Raw genomic sequence first — 21627 nt, 5'->3', positions numbered from 1 at the left:
GGTCTACTAGGTCATATTGTGTCGCAAATTGAGTATGTAATTTGAGGGTCTAAGTCGAATGGGTATTCCCCCTTTTAGGGTTGAATTGTAAAAAATCTTATGTAAAAAATATTTTAATGCATGGTTCCTCATACTTAAACAACATGGTTAAAATATTAGAGGGTGGAAAAAATAATTAATCCCCTCAAGTGTCAATTAATTAAATTTTCTAGCAAAACTAAATTAAAATTTCAAGCCAAAAATTAATTAGATTAAAAATTAAATTCTCCAAGTGGAAAAATTTGTGAGTCTTAAAAAAAATAATTTTTGAAGGTCCTCCACCAAGGGAATATTGGATATTTCAAGAAGAATTGGACCCTTGGACCTTGGTGGTTAAGTCAAAGTCAATTTTTTGAGGAAATTAGTTCAAAATAATTAATTTTGAGCTAATAAAAATGGAATTAAATGATAAATTTGAAAATTTCTCCATTAGAGAAATAAAACTAGCCATTATTTTTCCACTTGGAGGATTTATTTATAAATTAGAGAGTCATTTGAGAATCTAGCCATCTGATTTTTTGCTAAAAAATTGTTGCTAAAGCATTGATGTAACACTATTGTCCTGCTAGGAACTTTTATTTCCATCATAATAAAGACTTTGGGGTTTAATTCAATGTGTTCGATGTTCGTTGATTTGTGGTAGGTACTGACTATGGGCTTTCCTATGTTGTGCTAGTAAATGACAAGATATGTTTTTCAATAGATGGAGATAAATTCATTCAATTGATAGTTTTCAGCTAATCTTAGATGATTTGATTCATCGTATGATTAACAGGTTTTCTTGAGATAAATACATAGTGTTTGTGGTACTTTAGTCCTTGGTCTTCAAGTTCCCAAATTCTGGGCAGTGACCAACTTTGCTTCGGATCCCAAATATTTGTGTGGTGGGTTTGATCTTCATTAAGGTTATAGTGTGCATTGTGTTTAAAAAGTATATTTTAGCCCTTTATTAAAGAAAATATCCATAAAAAATATTTCTCAAAAATTTATTTTTCAAAACCCTTGTATGTGTATATTTGTAAATAGATTTGTTAATTATTTTGCTAATTTGGGTTTTGGGGTTTTGAGATTTTGTATATATTTGGATTTTTGGGTATTTTATCTCCATTTTTTTGCAGGTGAAATCAAGAGAAGAAGTTGGAATAGAGATAGATCTAGGTCATTGATGGTAAGATCCAATCTCTATAAGTTTTTTTAGGGTCAGCCATTGAAAAATTTGTGGCAAAATTCAAATCGGGAAGAGAAAAAAATTCTAAAGGGTTTCATTTTTTAGGCCTTCTAGGCCCAGATCAAGCCCTCCTAGTGCCAACATCTTCCTTATCTTGGCCTGTGTTAGCCTTTTTTCCCTTTGTGTCATCTCTTCTACGCTTTTTAGGGTAGGTTGTACCCTCTAGGGGCCTCGGCCTCCCTTTCTAGGCCCAGTGTTGAGGCCTTTAGGCCTTAGAAGGCCTAGTCGTAGGCCTAGGACGCCTTGACTTCCCTCTTTCTCCACAAACCACTACCTCAAAGGTTAGTTGTGGCCTTTAGGGCTCTTTTTGGCCCTATAACCCTAGCCATCCAGTGCTATAGGCATCTCTCCCTCCAGTGTTGGCTTTTTTTAACCTCCATCTTCCACCTTTGACCTCTCTTTGACATCCTATCCTCCTTAGCCCTCAACACTCTCCCTAATGGGCCTAGAAAATGCCATATTTGGGCCTAGTTCTCCCTAAATCCATCTCTAAATTTTTGTGGACTGAATACTTGGTGATTTTGTAGGTTTTTGGCCTCAAAAAATCTGTTTTTTTTCTTCCTTCCAGGTGACAAGTTCATCCTAAATTTTCAGCAAATTTGGACCAAGGGATCTTCAAGGCCTTGGGCCTAGGTTTGGCTCTCTAAATCCTATATTTTCACTATTTTGCTACTGTTGTAAATTTTATCTTATAACAATGATATAAGAGCCCTAAAATCATACTAATTTGGTCAAAATAACTCAAAAAATGCAAAATTTAATTTTCTCAAAATTTGGTTACTTGGGCATCAAAGGTGCATACCAAATCTAAAATTTTTCTTGCTGGAATTTTATGCATAAATTACTAAATCAGATCTGAATTTTTCTAAATAACTCACCTAAAAAGGCTCTGAAACTATTTTTTTTAGTTTTGGCAAAATTTTCCTAGTTTTGGGCATATTTGACTCTTGTTGTAGCATCACTAGCTCACTAGTTTTATTATCCAATCATTGTTGTAATAAGTTACTTCATATCTTATATGTCACTGAATACTGCATCCTAAAGTGGGTTAAATTCATAAATTTACATTTGCTCATCATTGGAAAATTTTATGTTTCATATTGTTGTAAATTTCATGATCTAAAGTGATTTTCTTACTGTTGTCATAAGACTAATAAGTGCTGAATTTTTTGAAGTGTATTGCTGATTTGGGATATTGGAGATCTAACATTTTCTTGTCTTGTTTTAATTTACAAGAATTTCTGAATTTTACACTTAAATCACTCATACACTTAAGCTTTAAATTTCTGATTTTGTTGATGGTATAAGTTGCTTTGGCATTTGAAATTTAATTGGCATTGTGATGAGAACATGTTTATTGATCATCGACTAATTGATAAATTGGGTAATTTATTGAAGTATCTTGTGGATTGATTCATTGGAACTTTTATCTTAAGCACTTTTCTTGTTTTAAGATTTGTTAAGTATTATTGTCATAAAGGGTAATCATAACTTAAGTACTTAAACACTTAAACAATATTAACTCAAGTAACTTCACTCATAATCATTGCATAAGCATTCTAGTCTTAGTTTTGTGTTTAATAAATTACCTCCAAACATAATATTGGTTGATAGACTCCTAAGACATCCCTCTCTCATTTAGCTTCACGGATCATCCCTTCTTAGTGGTTAACACAGTGACCTTGTAGTCGTCAGAGCCACGGTCTCTACAACGCCAGAGGCACTAGGTGGTTAGTTCATCATATAAGCAACAATTTTCCATCTAGTTACTTGGCTATAAATTCTAATAAGCAAGAATTTTTGACTCCATCAAGCATCGGTCTCAATATTAAATCTAATCTAATCCTTAATCTTGTTAAGTTATACTAAGTAGCTAGGCCACTAAATTGTGTCTCTCGAACAATTTTGTTCCCAACTTGTTTTCCTCCACCTCATTTCCATAGAGACTACCCCCCATAGCATGTTGTTATTAGACATCTAGACCAGAATGGGTGGGGATCAAATTGACAGCCCCCACCCTGAGCGGTTGTCGTGGTGCTCGTACAATTTGAACGACAACAGACCTCAAAATTTCTCTAATCTGGATGTTAATGTGTTCTAAATATTGAGGAGGAGGAGTTAGAAGTCTATACAACCTCCCCTCATGAATCCCAATAGTCATAGCATTTTCTATACTAGATCCCTTAGCCAAAACAACCACCTTTCCATCAATAAATGTTATCCTGTCTCCTTTATCTTCTAAACATGAAATAGAAAGTAAATTATTTTTCAAACATGGAGCATAGAGGATGTCATTGAGATGAAATTTCCCATCATATTCCAACTTGATAGATGTAGATCCAATGCCTTCAACTAGATAGCTATTAATATCTCCAAGTTTTACCTTGTGAGTAGAACTTCCTCTTGATATATTGGTGAGATGTTTACGTTCACCCGCAATATGCCTTAAAGCTCCACTATCAATTACCCACATGTTTTCATCTTCAATTGAACCTATAAGAGAAGAATAATGACTTTCAGCCTTGACTTTCTTAAGGGCTCATTCATCTTCACCTACTAATATTTGATTTCTTCCAATCTTCATCAAGGTATCAAAGACTCTCTTGGATGTAGACAATTTTGAAACAAAGGTGATGATGTATTCAAAGAGAATCCTTAGTCTTGAAAGCTCATTTTATGTCTTTCACCATAGGAAGAGAGAGAGAGCTACTACAAAGATGTTTTCAATCAAGATTACCAAAAAATTGTTGAGAAACCAAGTGTAATATAGGCAAGCACTTAATTTCTCTTTCTTGATAATTTCTTGTGAAAAATATTCTTCTTTTAGTCTTTACTTATTCTTCATCAAGCAATTACACTTTTGTTCAACCATTCAAAATAGAGATCACAATGCACAAGAGACAAGACACAACTTATCCTCAGAAAATATGTTAATCTGGTAGCTTAGTGAAAAATTCCAACCATGGGATGAGATTCCTCTTTTCAAGAGGACCAATTTTGACTATTGAAGCGCTCAATTTGGACAAGGGAAAGTGTATTTTTGAATTATAATCCCACATGTGCATATTTGATCAGGTCGGCCCTAAAGCAAATTGAACACCCTTGGAAGGCTATAAATATAAGTGACGTCAACTTCATTTGGACAATAATAATGAAGTATTCTTCTATTCTCATCTTTGGTTTGGCTAGCATAGGTTTGAGGCAAGTTCGAGGAGATTTATTGGTACAGGTTTGATATTACATGGTCCAAAACTCACGCGTGTTTCTAGGGTTTTGGGTCACAGTCGCTGGCTTACCAAAGGAAAATTATGACTGTAGTAGTTGGCTTGCAGGCTCAACGGAGCATCTGGAAGCTCTCAATCACTTACACACCTCTTCCTCCCTATGACAGGAACCTAAACTTGCATTTTTCAGTTGACCAAAGTTCTCGCTCGTTGACTGCAGTGTTCGGCAGTTTACCGCAGATAGTGACAGTTCATCACAAGGTTCTGAATCAGGATTTTGAGTATGATCATTATTGGGTTCATTTCATGGATGTTGTTTATGTGATTTTACTGGATAGGTTTATGGTTGAATATATGGATCATTGTACTCTCTTTTGTTGAATCATTTAATGACAATTTAATAAGAAGAAGAATTTGAAAGGGTTTTCCCCATAGCGAGTTTTTCCCTGGTCTCCGACCAATCCTGGTGTCTCTATGTGTGAATTATTTTCTTTTATTATTCCTTTATGTTCTATTGCATAGATGATGATATTTTATGTTCTACATAGTTGCATATGTTGAATAATGGTGTAAATCTGAATAATGTAATGATGTTATGGGGTGAATTTAATATGGTATCAGAGGTGGGTTGCAGAAAATTCATAGAGATCACCCGTATGATGATGCCATTGATGGAAGAAAGAGAAGATTGGAGGAGACCTAAAAGAATACTAGGGTTTAAAGGAAACCCTAAGAAATTTGGTTATTAGGGTTTGATGGATATTATGAGGTTAGGGTTTGGAAGAAACCCTGGTTTACGACAAATATTTGAGATATGAAATTTAGAAACCCTAGCATGACTAATGTGAAGATGTTCAAGCACTTGTGTCATATTTGATGAAGCCCTAGATGGGATAGTCTCAATTAGGCCTAGTTGCTGATAAAGTTGATTGAAATATTGAAGCAACATTGTTATATGGAAAATGGACAGTGATGGCTCTTGAAGGTTGGTTCAAGAGGGAGATGATCACCTCTCATTAAAAATAAGTATTTTTCGATTTAGGTTCTACTTTATGTCTTTAATTTTGTTTAGATTATTGTTTTGATTATTACTTATACTTCTTGCATGTATATTTGAGTATTTGGATTCTTCTAACCTCCTGATGAGTTGTGATAAGTGGATCTTTCTTAAGGATCATGGCTAGTGCAGGAAGAGAATAACTAGCGTTGGAAAAGGGAAAGATGCACTTGATGAAAAGTTGACAAAATGCTACAACTACCTATGTAAAATAAGAAGGTGCACAAGTATTTGAACACTCAAGGTATGCATGGTGCTTTATTCCAATGTTATAGCTGCAATATAGGATGGCAAGGTAAGCCATAAGGTATGATGGGAATGTCACCTTCACAAATGGCTCATGCATATGAAAGTTTGATTCATGGTACTTAGGATGAAATGGTGCACTTGGTATTGAACAAGTATCTTACTTCTTAGATATAACTAATTTCTTGATTCTATGAAGCTACTTAAAAATATTGGTTTTTGAAACATTGGTATACTTAATGTTTGGCTAACATCTACTATTGTTGGATATCTTGATCCCATAAAGAAGGCTTGCACAATTATTCTTATATATGGTAGCTTGATACTATTGATAATGTTTGTGATAAGAATGATAACCATGATGATATAAGTATTGATCTTCAGGATATTTTGATTAAGTTTTGATGAGCTTAGTAATTATGACATGGTAAATTTGAATGCCCAAACTTAATGGATTGAGTTATGTGATAAAGAAGTGATTTTGTGATCATGATTCTTGAAGTATACTCATATTAGCTATTTGACACTAACCTTTGATGAAATATTGATGTCATGATGTAATAATGAAGTAGTTGATGCTAACATGTTATGACCATGATGAATATATGTTTTAGAACATAATATAGCTTGAATTTATGATCTAACAGTTTTGTTGATGCATGAAAGTATTATAGACAGGTTGATGACTTGAATAATAATGGCTAAAGGGGATGATCATTAAGAGGGAGAAACTCTCCATAAGATCTCTTCACTTATTATCTTTTGAATTATCTGTATAAAAGATTCTTTACTATTGAAGTATGATTTATGGCCATGAATAAACAAATATCTGATATTGTTGGTCTACAGCAAGTTATGGTCTAATAAGAGAGATTTTTCATAAATCTAAGCCTCAACCACATGAAAGAAAGTTTGATGGTGTGGTTGTAGCCTCTCAACCGCACAAAAGAAAGCCTATGGGTGTGGTTATGCCTGTAGGTCACAAAGTTGAAGCCTTATGCATAAAATCATGAATGCACCAACAGTATGACAGAGCAGACATCATAAAGTTCCATGAGCAGGGAAGTTTGAATGTTTGACTTATTATAGAGAATGTGAATGTATTGACTAAACTTGTGTTTGCAGGTGACTAAAATATGCATATTAGTATGTTATTATTTATTTAACCATTGAATCTAGTGTATAACAATTTCAAGGGTTTGACAAGATCTGGCTGATTAATATAGATGAGCAATGACATGATGCTTGATAGTTCATAAATATGCTTTAGAACATTGACATGAAGCATCATATGTTTTTGGGTTATGGACTAATTGAACTTATTGTGATAACAAGTTATGGTTTTGACTTGATATCTGATGTGTTTCCTTGATGACAGTGTTATGTGAGCATAGTAACTTTCAGTGACTAATATTTGTATTCAATAATGGTTTTGGACTCATTATTCTTAGCACAATAGTTGAAGTATAAACAATTGTGATTCAGTATGAAGTAATCTCACAATAAATAAATGGAACTTGCATGACTTATCCTTGGTGTATGCATTTAGTGACAAAAATTATTTATATTGTGATCATGAGAATGACTTGATGAAGTTTGGTTTGATATTGCTTGGTAAATGACAATTTGTTGGCATGATAATAGATGAAGTCATAACTTGATGTGAGCTCTACTTGTCACCTGGTCCAAAGAATTTGTTACAGTGATATTAATGATTTTGATATTAGTTTTGATTTGGTATCTAAGGCTTGATAAGATGAATTAGTTGATTTGATTGCACAATATTGATTTATTTCTAAATTCACACTTCTGTGATCCATAATGAATTAAGAAAAGTCTTTCAGTAGAAATCACATAAGAGAAAGTTTTGGCTGACGCGTTTCGAACCAGCAAGTGTGGTTTATCATCAGGACCGGATGAAGAGGCAGACCATGGAAAAGACTTAAATAGAGAGCAATGTAGAGACCATAATTTCAAGTAACGGTTATATTAATTTATTAAAAACAAATATTATTAAGTAACGACTATATTAAACGGCTAGTTTCTGAATATATATATATATATATATATATATATATATATATATATATATATATATATATATATATATATATATATATATATATATATATATATGTTGTGCATATAACTTGAGTGAATTCATGATTGAGCCACTTCATACACATTGAGTTTCCTCCAAGCACCCTTCGAGATATTTGCATGGGACGATCAAATTTTTATCTGAGATATTCTTTCTATGATATGTGACTGCATGGATGTACTGATGATGTTTGGGATTGTTATTGATGAGCACATTTGGGTGATGTCTTAGTATGAGATCTGATATGATATTTTGGATTAGAAGTTCGTAGCTTTAAGCATGAAAAAAGTTGAGTACGATATTGCTAACATGACTAGTTGTGAGACAAACTGAAGAATATCTTTCAAGAGTTGTTTGAGCAGGTTTTGGATATGACAAGAATACATTGCGATATTAATGAGTGGGATCCAATTAGCAAAGAATTTCGTATATTGTTGGGAATGAAATACCTTCATATATTGGGTCAATGTTATTGTACGAGACAAGCTTAGGCTTGTGCTGCTACCTCCATGAGAGGGAGGTTGAACAAGGTATCCTTTTTGTGATATATATTTTTTTCTAATATAATATTTGATTTGATGTACTATATGAACAAGAGGCTATTTCTATTGAGACATGATGATTACCATATATGAGCATGATAATATGTTTCTGATCTACATAGAGCATTGTTGATCAAGGACACTGAGCCAACTCTTCCTCCCTATTTGAGCTCCCAGGGTAAGGAATTGAGAGGGAAGGCTCCTAGGGTTGAGGGATACCTAGACAATAGGGTCGTAGATGCTTCTCCCCTATATATCACCCATAGGATTGGATATTTTAGCTCCCCTATCTTGGTCTTTGCAGAGTATACCCTAGTTTGCATCATACCCACAAGTTGGGCTTCTTAGGATTGTCCCTCCCCGTCTGGCCAATAGGTTGGTGAGGCTTGGGAGTATGTAATCCTTACCTTTCGGTAAGTTGAGTATCTCACCTAAGCTCAGATTATGTTGCAGGTGTTCTACCACGACTCTCGAGGGTCATTGTTGGGAATATTGGCAAGCAATAGAATGGGTTTAGATGTGTTCATCTATATCACCTATTGCTCGATATGGGGTTGAAGATGTTTTTGCTCCCCCATTAGGTTCTGGGTTGAGACTAAGCTCCTTGACATGGTTTCAGGTTGAGATGAGTTCCCTAATGTTGTTTTGGATTGAGCCAGGCTCTCCAATGTTGATGTGAGTTGTAGAATTGGCTCCTCGCTGATGTTTCTCAGGTAGTAGCATTAGGTTCCCCACTAGCAGTGATTATGGGTGGTAGCAGTTGCTCTGTGATAGATAGAGGGTGGTAGATTGAGCTCCCCCCTGATATCAATTTTTTTTTTAGATTCGAGAATGTTCAAAATATGAGCAAGGAAAATCAAGAGATAAGCAAGAATAAGCAAGAGATGAGCAATGATGACATTTGATGATGATACTTAAGATTGGATATGATTTGATGATAGGATATTTATGATGGTTACGTGATGCAGTTGGAATTTCTCCCTAGCTGAGAGGGAATGTTAATTTGGTAGCTCAGTTACAAATTCCAACCATGGGATGAGAATCCTCTTTTCAAGAGGACTAATTTTGACTATTGAAGTGCTCAAATTGGACAAGAGAAAGTGTATTTTTGAATTATAAGCCCACATGTGGATATTTGATTAATTCGACCCTAAATCAAATTGGAAACCCTTAAAAAGATATAAATATAAGTGACCTCAACCTCATTTGGACAATAATAATGGAGAATTCTTTTATTCTCTTCTTTGGTTTGGCTTGCACAGGTCTAAGGCAAGTTCATGGAGATTGATTGGTATAGATCTAAGATTACAGTGTCTAAAGCTCGCACATGTTTCTAGGGTTTTGGGTCATAGTCACTGGCTTACCAAAGGAAAATTTTGACTGTAGTCACTTGGTTACAGGCTTAAGGGAGAGACTAGAAGACCTCAATTGCTTGCACACCTATTCCTCCCTGTGACTAGAACCTAAACTTGCATTTTTCTGTTGACCGAAGTTTTCACTCATTGACAACAAACAATGACAGTTCATCACAAGCTTCTGAATCAAGATTTTGAGTATGAACATTGTTGGGTTCATTTGATTTTGCGAAATAGGTTTATAGTTGAATATATGAGTCATTATACTCTCTTTTGCTAAATCATTCAATGACAAATTGATAAGAAAAAGAATTTTAAATGGTTTTGCCCGTAGTGTTTTCTTCCTTGGTCTTCGACCAAACATGATGTCTCCATGTGTGAACTCTTTTCTTCTCTTGTTCCTTTATGTTCCACTACATAGAGATGATATTGTTCTTTCTACATAGTTGCATATGTTGTTGGATAATGGTGTAGATATGAATAATGTAATGATGTTATGGGGTGAACTTAATATGGAAACAATGAAATGCAATTATCAAAACAAAGAACAATATAGCCCTAAGAAAAATTAACAAAATCCACAATGGGGAAAAACCCAACAATCCTTTCCTAATAAAATTGGATCAAAATGAGATATATCCAAGCTAAGAACCAATGTTAAACTGCCACCAAGATAAATTCAAACCCTCCTCCAAGTCAACCCCAAAAGTCAAAGTCAATGCTAGTCAAATCTGCTCCAATATGGTCAAACTCAGAAAAAACTGGTCCTGAAACTAGGGCTAAAATTCGGCTTGCAATCAACCCAAAAGAAACTCGACCTATTCATAGAACTTTGTCCTTCACACGTGTGAGCTAGTAAAAGTCAGAAATTCGGTCAAAGATGCTAAGTTCTTGCTTTTACTTGCTACTCTCTCTCCTTTGACTCATCCTTTTTCCTCCTTTGCTAGGTGTAGATGATACTTCTTGTGTGTTGAATGAATGATCTTCAAATGGGTCGAATGGATCTCCAATATATAGTTATCTAGGAGAGTCGAATAAGTGCCACTTAGAGGGCTAGGTTGACTTGTCCAAGGAGGGCCAACTTGGTCAACTTGTGGGCTTATGACTCATAATAAAAATTCAAATTCTCTTTCTTTTAAATGTACAAATGGGACATGAGACAAATATTTTTTCTTTTGACTCTAGCATGAAGAACATGTTCGACAAATCATAATAAATATATCAATGATAAATATACATTATGAAGACCAAACCTAGTTACAATTTCAACAATATGGACTGACCATTAGAGAAATTTTGAGGTCTAAAATGGGTCTCAAAACAAAAATTACAACCAAAAACAACTTTATAAGAACCAATAAGATTCAATATGATGATGTTAACCATGGGGGATGATTCACCATTTTTGGAGTAAAAAAGTAAAAAGATTAAAAGCAAAAAACTATTTTTTCAACTCATATTTTCAACTTATCTCCCTACGGTTTTACTCAAATTTCGAGCAAAAGAACATGTTGGATGCATAATTTTGAATTTCTCATCCAAGAAGCACCCATGTTGCATACTTTTGATGGACCTTACTACAAGAAAAATGAAAAATACATGAAAAATGTGATCACAATCACGTTTTTTCATGTATTTCTCATTTTTCGTGTAACGGGGTTCATCAAAAGTATCCAACATGGGTACTCCTTAGATGAGTAATTAACTTCTGCATCCAAGAAGTGATCCCACTCGAAATTTGAGTAAAATCATAGGGAGATAAGTTGAAAATAAGAGTTCAAAAAACTAGTTTTTTTCTTTTTCCCTCTAAAATTTAATGATGTAATATAATCTTATTTTATTATTTCCACTATTATTTTATAATATTTCTCAAAAGACCCATTGTAGACCTTAAAATTTCTCGAATGCATTTCTATGGGGTTAATTGTGGAGTTACCCAAATATACAAATAAATTGTGTCATCATAGTTATAGTCAGCCAACTTCCTAGATATTCTCATTTTTGTATTCCACAACACCCATTTAAATCCTCCATGGTTGTTGAAGTCTTCATGGATAATATATTTAACTTCAAATGTATGCCATCATTTATTATGATGGAATGTGACCCCACTTTCACCAGCAATTTATATCAAGGTTTGTTTAGCTCTAGGGCACTCAATTGTAAATTAGCACTACTTATCAACCCAAAATTGATGGCCAAATATAAGCTTTCAAAAAGTGTTTAGAAGTATATTTTAGGTGCTTTAATTTAGGAAATAATTGCAATGGGTTTAACAGCTACCCCTAGCAAAATGGTGGTACAATATGACTTAGCATGGTACAATATTACAAAACACAAATTTGCACCTTGGAAAAGCCAACTCTATTATAGGTCTATAACATATGTGCAATAATATTACATCAAGACAACAATATGTCAAGATTCCCCTAGAGGATTAATGCATTATGCTCATAGGCTTGCTTACGAATTATAACAAGTAGTTTTTGTTCAATGCACTTACATCCTTCCTACCTGAATGGTGAATTTGGAGGTTGTTTTTGACTTCTTATATGTATGTGTGTGTGTGTGTGTGCTTTTTAATTAAAACTAACACTAAGATATTTTACAAACGATGGACATTGAAATAATATTTTTGTTATTGATATTTTTTGAAATGTCATATGAACTCTACATATAACATGAAGTTACATCTCCTTCACACTAAGTTGTCAAAGACGCCTCTCAACCCAATCTCTTTCCATAATGATAAATTTGCCTTTAAATCATTCTCGTTTATGTTTTGAATGTTATGGATTCAAACATTGCTCAAACACAGAGTTGAACTACCCTACTTAACTTGATATGCATATTCTAAGCAAGGAATAGTACAAATGCACAAGACTTAAACTACAACATCTAGCACATTAAATTTTTGTGTATATCTATCAATAGATTCACTTATATGTGAAGAAAAACACACATGCTTAATGAAACTGCAAAATAGACAATAAATCAACAAAAACAAACAATTAATCCATTTATACCCTTACTTGACCTCAAGAGTGAGAAATCCCAAATGAATTTTATGTCAGTAAACCCTTATTTTTGCACTTATCATGATTCCCCATGTAAACGTAGTCACCACATTGTGCATCCCATCATCTTAAATTCATTTTTACTCAAAATTTATTAAATTCAGATTAAATCCTTGGAAATATGAACTTGATAGTTACTACTACGATGGATCTACATAATTATTATTAGTAGTATACAATAATTTTAGATTCACCTTTATTCAAGGTTTGTCACATTGGATTAAATCTTAAAAGTATAAATTTGACAAATGTAAATAAAATGAATCCTCACTATTGTTATTATAAATATAGATTCATTTTGAACCTTCAATCTATTAAGCATAGAAAAAATAGAAAAAAAAATAAAACACAAAAATATAGATGCTAAAATATTTAGATTAAAAGGAATTCTTGATAATTTCTATTATTATTATTATTATATATGTTGTTTTTAAATTTTTATATTTTAAAAATTGTATTTATTTTAATTTAATTTATTAATATTATATACATAATATATTTACTTTAATAGTAAATATATTTAGCTACTCATTAAAATAATCTCCTTAAATACAATTATTAAAATAATTATTTTTTAATATAAAAAACAGATATAACATCAACTTTACACTCACTTAAATGTCATTTAAGTATATCTTACTTAAAATGCAAAATTAAGATAAATAATATTTATTACTTCAAAATGTATTGTTTTTAACTATTCTCTTAATGTTGGTTTTTGGGTATCACTTGAAACCTTGATCTCTTATTATTAGTCTTTTTTATCTATACAAACAAAGTTTTAGTGAAGAAAGTTTCCTTGCTTGTTTTTAGTATGGAGTTTTATTAAAAATGATTTTTTATTATATGTTCATTTATTAAAAGATCACTTATTTTTTTAAAAGCTAAAGAAAATACTTGTAGAAAATGAAAAAATTATAAATACTTAATCATCTTAATAGCTCACTATGTAAATATTATAATCTATGTAGAAGTACTCAACATAAATAGATTTCAACCATTATTTTCATTTTAGTATTTCTCTGCCATATACGTGGCACCAATCCTAAAACTTGAAACAAAATTATACCATTCAATCATATGGCACCAATCCTAAAACTTGAAACAAAATTATACCATTCAATCATATGGCACCAATCCTAAAACTTGAAACAAAATTATACCATTCAATGTAAAAAAAATGTATTTGTTGTTACACCAAAATTGGTAAATATTAATAAACTTTCAAATCCAACAATATCATTTTGAGTGGTGGCTAGTTCCATGTTACCACCAAGGTGGTGACTAGTTCCATGTTACCACCAAGGTGGTAGTCTATGTCACAAGGTTCGTCGAACTTTAACCTTGAGGTTCGAGTTTTGGTGAACCTCAAAAATGTTTTGAGGTTCTACGAGCCTCATAGAACCTCATAGCCAATGACCAAGTCCATAGATTAAAACTCATAACTTCATGTCACAACTCAAGCTTGTATTTTAGTCTTGCAGTTTTCAAGTTTGTGATAGCATATTTTATGTTTATTGATATTGATTTGTTGTTATTTTATCCTATAATTCATTTTAAATTAATATATGTTTATATAGAGAGACAAACCTAATAGCGAACCTCATCAAAAAATTCGAACTCAAACCGAACCCAATCATTGTCGAACCTGAACTCAAACACGAACCATGTGACATTGGTGATAGTTAATGCAATATATTTAAAACAATAAACATAAACATTTTTTTACTTCAAATGAAATGGACTTTGCCCAAAAAAAAATCAATAACAAATAACAATGATCTCAAAAACCTTTCAGTGTGACTTTAAACCACCTGAAATAACCCTTAGAATAAACTTAAACCAAAATTTAAACACCAATATTAAAACAACAAAAACTAACCCTTAAAATAAACTTAAACCAAAATTTAAATACCAATGTTAAAACAACAAAAACTAACCCTTAGAATAACCTTAAACCAAAATTTAAATACCAATATTAAAAAAACAAATTTAAGGAAAAAAAAATCATAACATATTAAACTGATAATTTTATTGCTTTATTCTTTATACATTTAGCACAGAGAAGAAATTACTAACATAACATTCTCAACTGTTAATTTTATTATTTATACTTATCTGCATAAAACTTTTTTATGCGTTCAACAAAAAGAGAAAAAAGATGCCAAGCAAAAACTTCCTGCAGAAGCAATGACAAATTCATGTTTCATTATACATTTCACAAAAGAGCAAAGAGATGCTAAGCAAAATCTTCTGGCAGAAGCGATGACAAATTCATGTTTCTTGGGGTTTCCATGAAATGGAGCAGCTTACCATTCGTGTGTTTTTCGGTTTCCATGTAATGGAGCAGGTTGCGCAACACACCCAAGTATACTCATTTCATGGTTTCTACACGAAGGCGGACTTGCTCCCACAAGAGAAATTAACAGTACAATAAAAAGCATAAAAGTCATTACCAGCCATGCCTTTGAAAGCCATTGCCAGCCATGCCTTTCAAAACACTGAGAATACTCTTTCCCCATTCCGTTCCAGAGTCTTCTTCGTCGGTGCCGGTGTGACTGGATTTATAGTCTTCTCAGCAACTCAACGTCCCCGGCATTGTTGATGAAGCCATCTATTAAGTCCACATAAAACCTTAGCCGTCTCTCTTTCCCTTTTTAAACGAATGCCTCAAACGCCAACAAATTTCTGCATCTGCTCTATCCTCCAATTTGACTGTGGGTAAGTGTATCGTGCAGGTTCTGCCATCGAAACAAATTTCGTTGAGCAGCCCTTTGTGTGCCGCGAACTTCACTCCTCTTCTTTTGAGTTCTTCCGCTGTTAAAGAGTGATGTGAATCCCTCTTTTTCTTACTCAATCTATTAAGCTTAACATGATCTGTGGAATGGAAAGAGCTGAAAGTATTTTCTTACACAAACCCTAAAAGATGCGAATCCAACCTCAATGCGGCGTCGGCTAATAATTGCGAACCCTAACTGTTAAATATGTTCTGTAAAGGAGACAGGGTATCCCAAGCATACATGAAATTGAGTTGAGGTCTCGATCTTTACCTGCCTTTATTGAAATTGAGTTGAGGTCTCGATCTTTACCTGCCTTTTCTCAGATTGAGGGATCGGATCCTGACTTGTCAAGCATACAAATTGACGGATCCGATCTTGAAGGAAAGGGTTTGACCCCTCCCGTGCCTGTTCCTCTTCTGTGCTCTCCCACGCATTGGAACTCTAGATTTTCGATCATATTCTCTTTAGTTTCCCTGGTAGCATCAAGAAGGAACACAACGCTGCTGCAGCTCGGGCGACCCCAAGATCTCGACCAATCCTACAGCCATTTGCAGGTCAGAAAGATATTATTAAGTTAAAAAATCTGATACCTGTGTTTGCCTTACTGATAATCAGTGACTGGAAAGCAGCTACATATCCAAACCTGATGCTTGACAGGGGGAAGCAGAGGCAGAGGCAGCATCTTCTTTCGTGAGTGATAGGATCTCTTCGGATCTTGATCAAGATCGGACCAAAACCCGTTGACGGATCGGGTGTTGATGAGACAGAGGCAGGCACAGATCCAGACCTCAACTGAATTTAAGCCAAACTAGGCAGACTCTGTCTCCTTTTCGGTCCACACATAACAGTCAGGATTCGTATGTGTTAGCCGAGGGTGTATTAAGGTTGAATTCACATCTTTTAGGATTTGTGTATGAAAATATTATCAGCTCTGCCCATTCCACAGATAGTGTTAAGCGCAATGGAATAAGTAAGAAAAAGAGCGCATCACTCTCCCAACAGTGGTAAAACTCAAAGGAAGAGTGAACTTCGCTGCACACAAAGGACTGCTCAACGATTTTTTTTTTATGTCAGAACCTACACGATTCACTTATCCACAGTCGAATTGGACGACTGAGCAGAAGCTGTCATGAGAAATTTGTGAGCATCCGAAGCATTCCTTTACAAAGTGAAAGAAAATCACTCAGGTGCTGTGTGGACTTGATGGACCGCTGGATCAAAGTCGAGGACGTTGAGTCACAGAGAAATATGGATGAAGACCCTGTGGAAAAAAATGGGGAGAACCAATAAATGGCCAATCTGTTGAAGAAACTGGGGAGAACCAGGGGAAGGGAAACTACTAACCAATAGACACAGTGATTGATGACGTTATAACATTATTGAAAAGCAAATATAGAATCGTGTAGGCTGGAATTATGTAAAAGCATTGCTTTGACAGCATCATAATTCTATCAAGTCTAAAGTATGAAGAAACTAGTGATGATATTTTTTTATTTTAATTTTGAATTTATTCCTTTTTAAAATTGCAATTTTTTTATAATTTGTAATTTTTATTATTTAAAAAAATAGGTAGAATATATTTGTTTATTATTTTTATTTATAATTTATAATTTTTATTATTTTAAAAAATAAATAGAATATACTTTTTATTATTTTTAAAGTACGTATAGGTATTGTTTACATTATGGTAATTTCACTTTATAATAAATTTGACATCTTTATTTTTTACAAAATCATTCTTATTTTAAATATAAATATATAAAAAAATCATATATATTTGATTAGTATAGAATATTATTGTTATTTTTTTATTATAAAAAAATGTATTGCCTCATACTGTTTTCATAAATATAGTATAATACTCAGCCATGCACTTTTTATTTTTAATATTTCTTAGGTGTTTTTACTTTGTTTTAAAGGAGAGGAGGGATTTTACTTACCATCTCATTACATTTAGACTCAAAAAACAAAACTAGACATTATGGTTATATCTTGAGAGTCCAGGGAGGACCATGCATGAGCAGAGGGTACCATGTACGGCTGAGGAAACTTTCCAGTATGTGTCTAGGCTCTAGACATTGTATTGGCACATTATCGAGAGGGCGGATGGAAGACTCACTAGTGATGGTTCGCAGGAGTAGGACAGGTCCACATACACTGAGTTAATTGTGAGCATCGTATACCCATCTATTGCTTACATTCACGGGGTAGTTATTTGGCACATGTGGCTTCCAACAGTCATTAGTACTACGTAGTGGCAGGCACAGGGCAATTTAGCATGCATTAGATTAGTTCATAATATCTAGAGACTATATGTTAGTTGCATGCAGGGACTAGGGACAAGTGATGGATGGACTCCAACAGTTGTTAGAGTTATGTAGTAGCAAATTTGGCTAGGGGATCCATGGATTCAATTGGTTGACAGGCCATCCCATCTCATGAGGAGCAGGACCATAGCAGAGGGTGATCTAGCTCAATTTGGGGTTGACACATGGCGGATCACTGAGGCCTCCATTAATTGGCGAGGCGGGATTCGTCAGTTGCAGCTCAAGATCAATATTAGTGATGGGTGGGTAGATATTGACATCATCGAGACATTTGGGCAGGAAGAGCTTGGCCTTCATCGATATTTCACCTCCAAGTTTTAGGGGAGGAGGTTGTAGTGCACATGATGGACAACATATTCGAGTTAGAGTGGTGCAGCGACAACATGGTGGCACTTTTATGAGATGAGCATGGGACTTGGGCATCGTAGTACTATACAACTCAACGACCTTTACAGATGAGCTAGTTGTTATAGGGGGAGATCACTCATATTTTCCATTGGGCTCCAATGACTTGCTGATGGTGTAGGGGACTTCATCAGCATGGCAAGTTGATCAACAAGAGGATATTAGGAGGAGATCATGCAAGAAAAACTTCATCCCCATAGGGATTGGGTTGTATCTTTAGGAATTTACTCTTGGTGTGCATGATGTGGACTACTTATAAGCTTCATGGAGAGTTGGACAAAGTCCGACATTATCATGATGCTCTACTTATTGATAGTATATAGACGGATTATGCAGCCTATACCTAGTTGGAAAGTGAGTGGAGCAAGGGGTGCTTCACATTGATTAGGATGGCTTGGGATCCAGGTATCAAGGGATTCCTTCATGACTAGATAGTGCAGAGATCAGGGATTACTCAGTGGCACATTTGGGGCCCAGGTATTATTGATGATGATATTAATGATCAACAGTCAGAGGGGAACTTGTTCAGGCATTGCTTGAGGAAAAGAAATTTTTGGTGGGGAGGAATGTAATATCCCCAATTTTGATTTTCCGCATTAGAGAGGATATTTGGAAGAGGAGGCAATTTTAGCATTGGAACTTAGGAGGGAAAAGGGAAATTGCAGCTTTAGTGGAGAGTGGGGACCACAAGGAGAGAAATTCGACCCAAGTGGCAATTCTCACAAGTGAGAAGAGAGAGAAAAAGGAAGGGGTGTGAATTAGTGGAAGGTGGGGACCACCAAGGGAGAGAGGGCCAACAATTATAAATAGAGCTTGGGGGCCTCCATTTGGTATCTTTGATCATTTTACAAATCAACTCTAGTTCCCTTGAGCTGCTTAGCACAAGGAATTCCCAAGTGGGATTCCAGCCTCTCTTTCGGTGGACTTCGAGTGCCACCCTAAGGAGGAATTTTTGAACTCGGTAGGAGGTAAATTTGTTGGAGATTGTGGTACCTTTCAGCCCATTTCTCAGCTAGTTCAATTTCCATGGAGGACGCAAGGATCAAAATTGTACCATTGCGTTGGGGCATAGGAAAGGGGTATTTTGGCTTGAGAATTTATCAAAAATTTCCCTCAGGTTGGACTAGCATTTATGAATATTTTCAAGGCTGGAATTTGCATCTTTTGTGAGATCCAAATATGCCAATATAGGGCTTGCGCAATAGTGACACTAGGTAAAATTCATGGGGCTGAATACTTCGCGCTTATGTGGGCTTTTGGGAAGGAAAATCCACTCACCTTTCAGGAGGTAATTTCTAGGGAATTTCTATAGCAGATTGAGGAGAACTAAATGCCAACTCTAGAAACTGATGTGAGGGGGACACAATTCTGCCAGGAAGGGCATAACACCAAAAATTGGGTAATTCTAGCAGGTCAGAATTAGTCCAAATCCTTTTTGGGTTTTCTTGGTTAGGGAGTTTGCTCCAAATTTTACAAAATTTTTGGAGGCGTTTTGGCACCCCAAAACAACATAATTATTTGGCAGCTAGTAAGGAGAAGTGAGCTTAAATTTTGGGTCTCAGGTGGTCAGTAAAATTTGGCCAAACCCTTTCTGGGATTTTGGTGGAGAGCTCAAGATTAATTTGAAGAATTTTGTTTAGCACTTTTGGAGGCTCAAACATGGTTTTCTTCCAGCTAGCAATTGTAGAATTTCTAAGGCCAGCGCAAAACATTGAGGAGAAGCCTTTCCTCTGCATCCAGGTAGCATATTCCTCACTTGGTATTGTTTAGCTTGCTTTGGCAAGCCCAGGCGCACATATTTCATGCAATGTACTCTTCTCCATATATAATAAAATGGTTGAATTTTGGCGCAGTTCCAGTTTAAATTATGGGCGTTTGATTGTTGTTTAAATATTTCAATGTTGTATGGTATTTTTCTTTCTTTATCATTGTTATTTCCTTTTTGGAACATTACAATTGGGAGATCTTCAATGTTCATCATGGCTCGGCATCGAGAGGATCATAATAATACAAGATTCGCTATCTATGATTCAATGGATTCAGGGGAGGAATGCGTTGGAGGTGCCTACACTTTGTAATTGGATGCAACAAATTTGGGACTTAAAGGCATCCATCTCAGATTTCTCATTTTAGCATGTTTACCAAGAACAACATATCGAATTTGATACTCTCTCCAAGTGAGGTCTGTCCCTCCTTCGTGGACGTATGTTTTTCGAATTTCTGCTAGAAGGTAAGATCTGTGGTTAGGCAAATTTTGAGATCTAATCACTAGCTTCCCTGGCTTCCTTTTGGTCTCCACCCTATGAAGTTTGTTTCCTGTTCCTCTCTATCTGCCTCCAAGAATGCTAGAGACATCTTGTTTTGTATGGCTATGCCCCTGTGTTGGTTTCTTATGTTCATTTTCCAAAGACTGTTGGGGATTTTATGTTGTTATTTTTGGTAAGTTTTTGTATAACATGATTTGTTTTTTGGCAGTAGTTTAGAAAGCTGCTATGAAATTGATCCATGCCAATGTAAAACATGTCCTCAAATAATGAAGATATTTTCTAGTTTTTTCTTATAAGAAAAGTATAACATATTTAGTGAACATATAGTAATCATAATATTATTATAATATTTGTTATAAGTATTGTAGTTCCTTTTAAAATTTATATCTTTAAGTATAATTCAAATGACAACATTTTTATCATATCAAATTTATTTAAAAAAAACTAAGGATGATGTCATTTATTATTACATGAAGCATTGTAGTTAGCTCATTTGAGGTCACTATTAGGTCATAGCCTTGTTATTTCTCTATTAAAAGCTTGGAGGGCACAACATCAAGAAACTTTTGAGTAGCCTCATGGCTTTCATGGGAGAGGCCCTAAGACTAAAAAACTATTTGATATCAATCTAGAAAATTCATGCTTAATCTCTACTAGGTTACTTGTCTAGCTCACAACATTTTTAAGGGAAAATATGGCTTTGTACACCTCCTTAGTGGCTAGTGCTTGGTAATGGGGTTTGGTGGGCCTATCATTATATTTAATCCAATGCAACTAGGTGTACAATTGAGTGCCTGTCACCTGAAAAGCATCTTCTACACATACAGCATGTTAAAGTTTGTATCCCATTTGCATATCTTCATCACTAGGGACCATTGCAAATATTCCATAAGCACTTATGTATCCTTACTCATTGCATAGTTGCAATCATGGAAAATTTTGGCAATTCATCAACCATAGCCTCTCAAGAAGGCCATAA

The 21627-nt window shown here is 34.6% G+C and overlaps 1 long non-coding RNA gene across 1 annotated transcript; it reads right to left on the bottom strand.

Annotated features, from left to right (window-relative positions):
* Positions 1-15045: 15045 nt before the first annotated feature.
* LOC149227596 (uncharacterized) lies at positions 15046-17071 on the bottom strand. The gene is made up of 2 exons (XR_016247808.1): positions 16293-17071; positions 15046-16187 (listed from the first exon to the last, which is right to left on the bottom strand). It is a non-coding gene; the product is annotated as an uncharacterized LOC149227596 (long non-coding RNA).
* Positions 17072-21627: the final 4556 nt, after the last annotated feature.

The sequence above is a fragment of the Pinus tabuliformis genome, chromosome J (genome assembly GCF_031772625.1).
Source record: "Pinus tabuliformis cultivar Carrire ecotype Pingquan chromosome J, CPIR1, whole genome shotgun sequence".
Taxonomy (NCBI): Eukaryota; Viridiplantae; Streptophyta; class Pinopsida; order Pinales; family Pinaceae; genus Pinus; species Pinus tabuliformis.
This window is presented reverse-complemented; position numbering and strand designations above follow the sequence as displayed.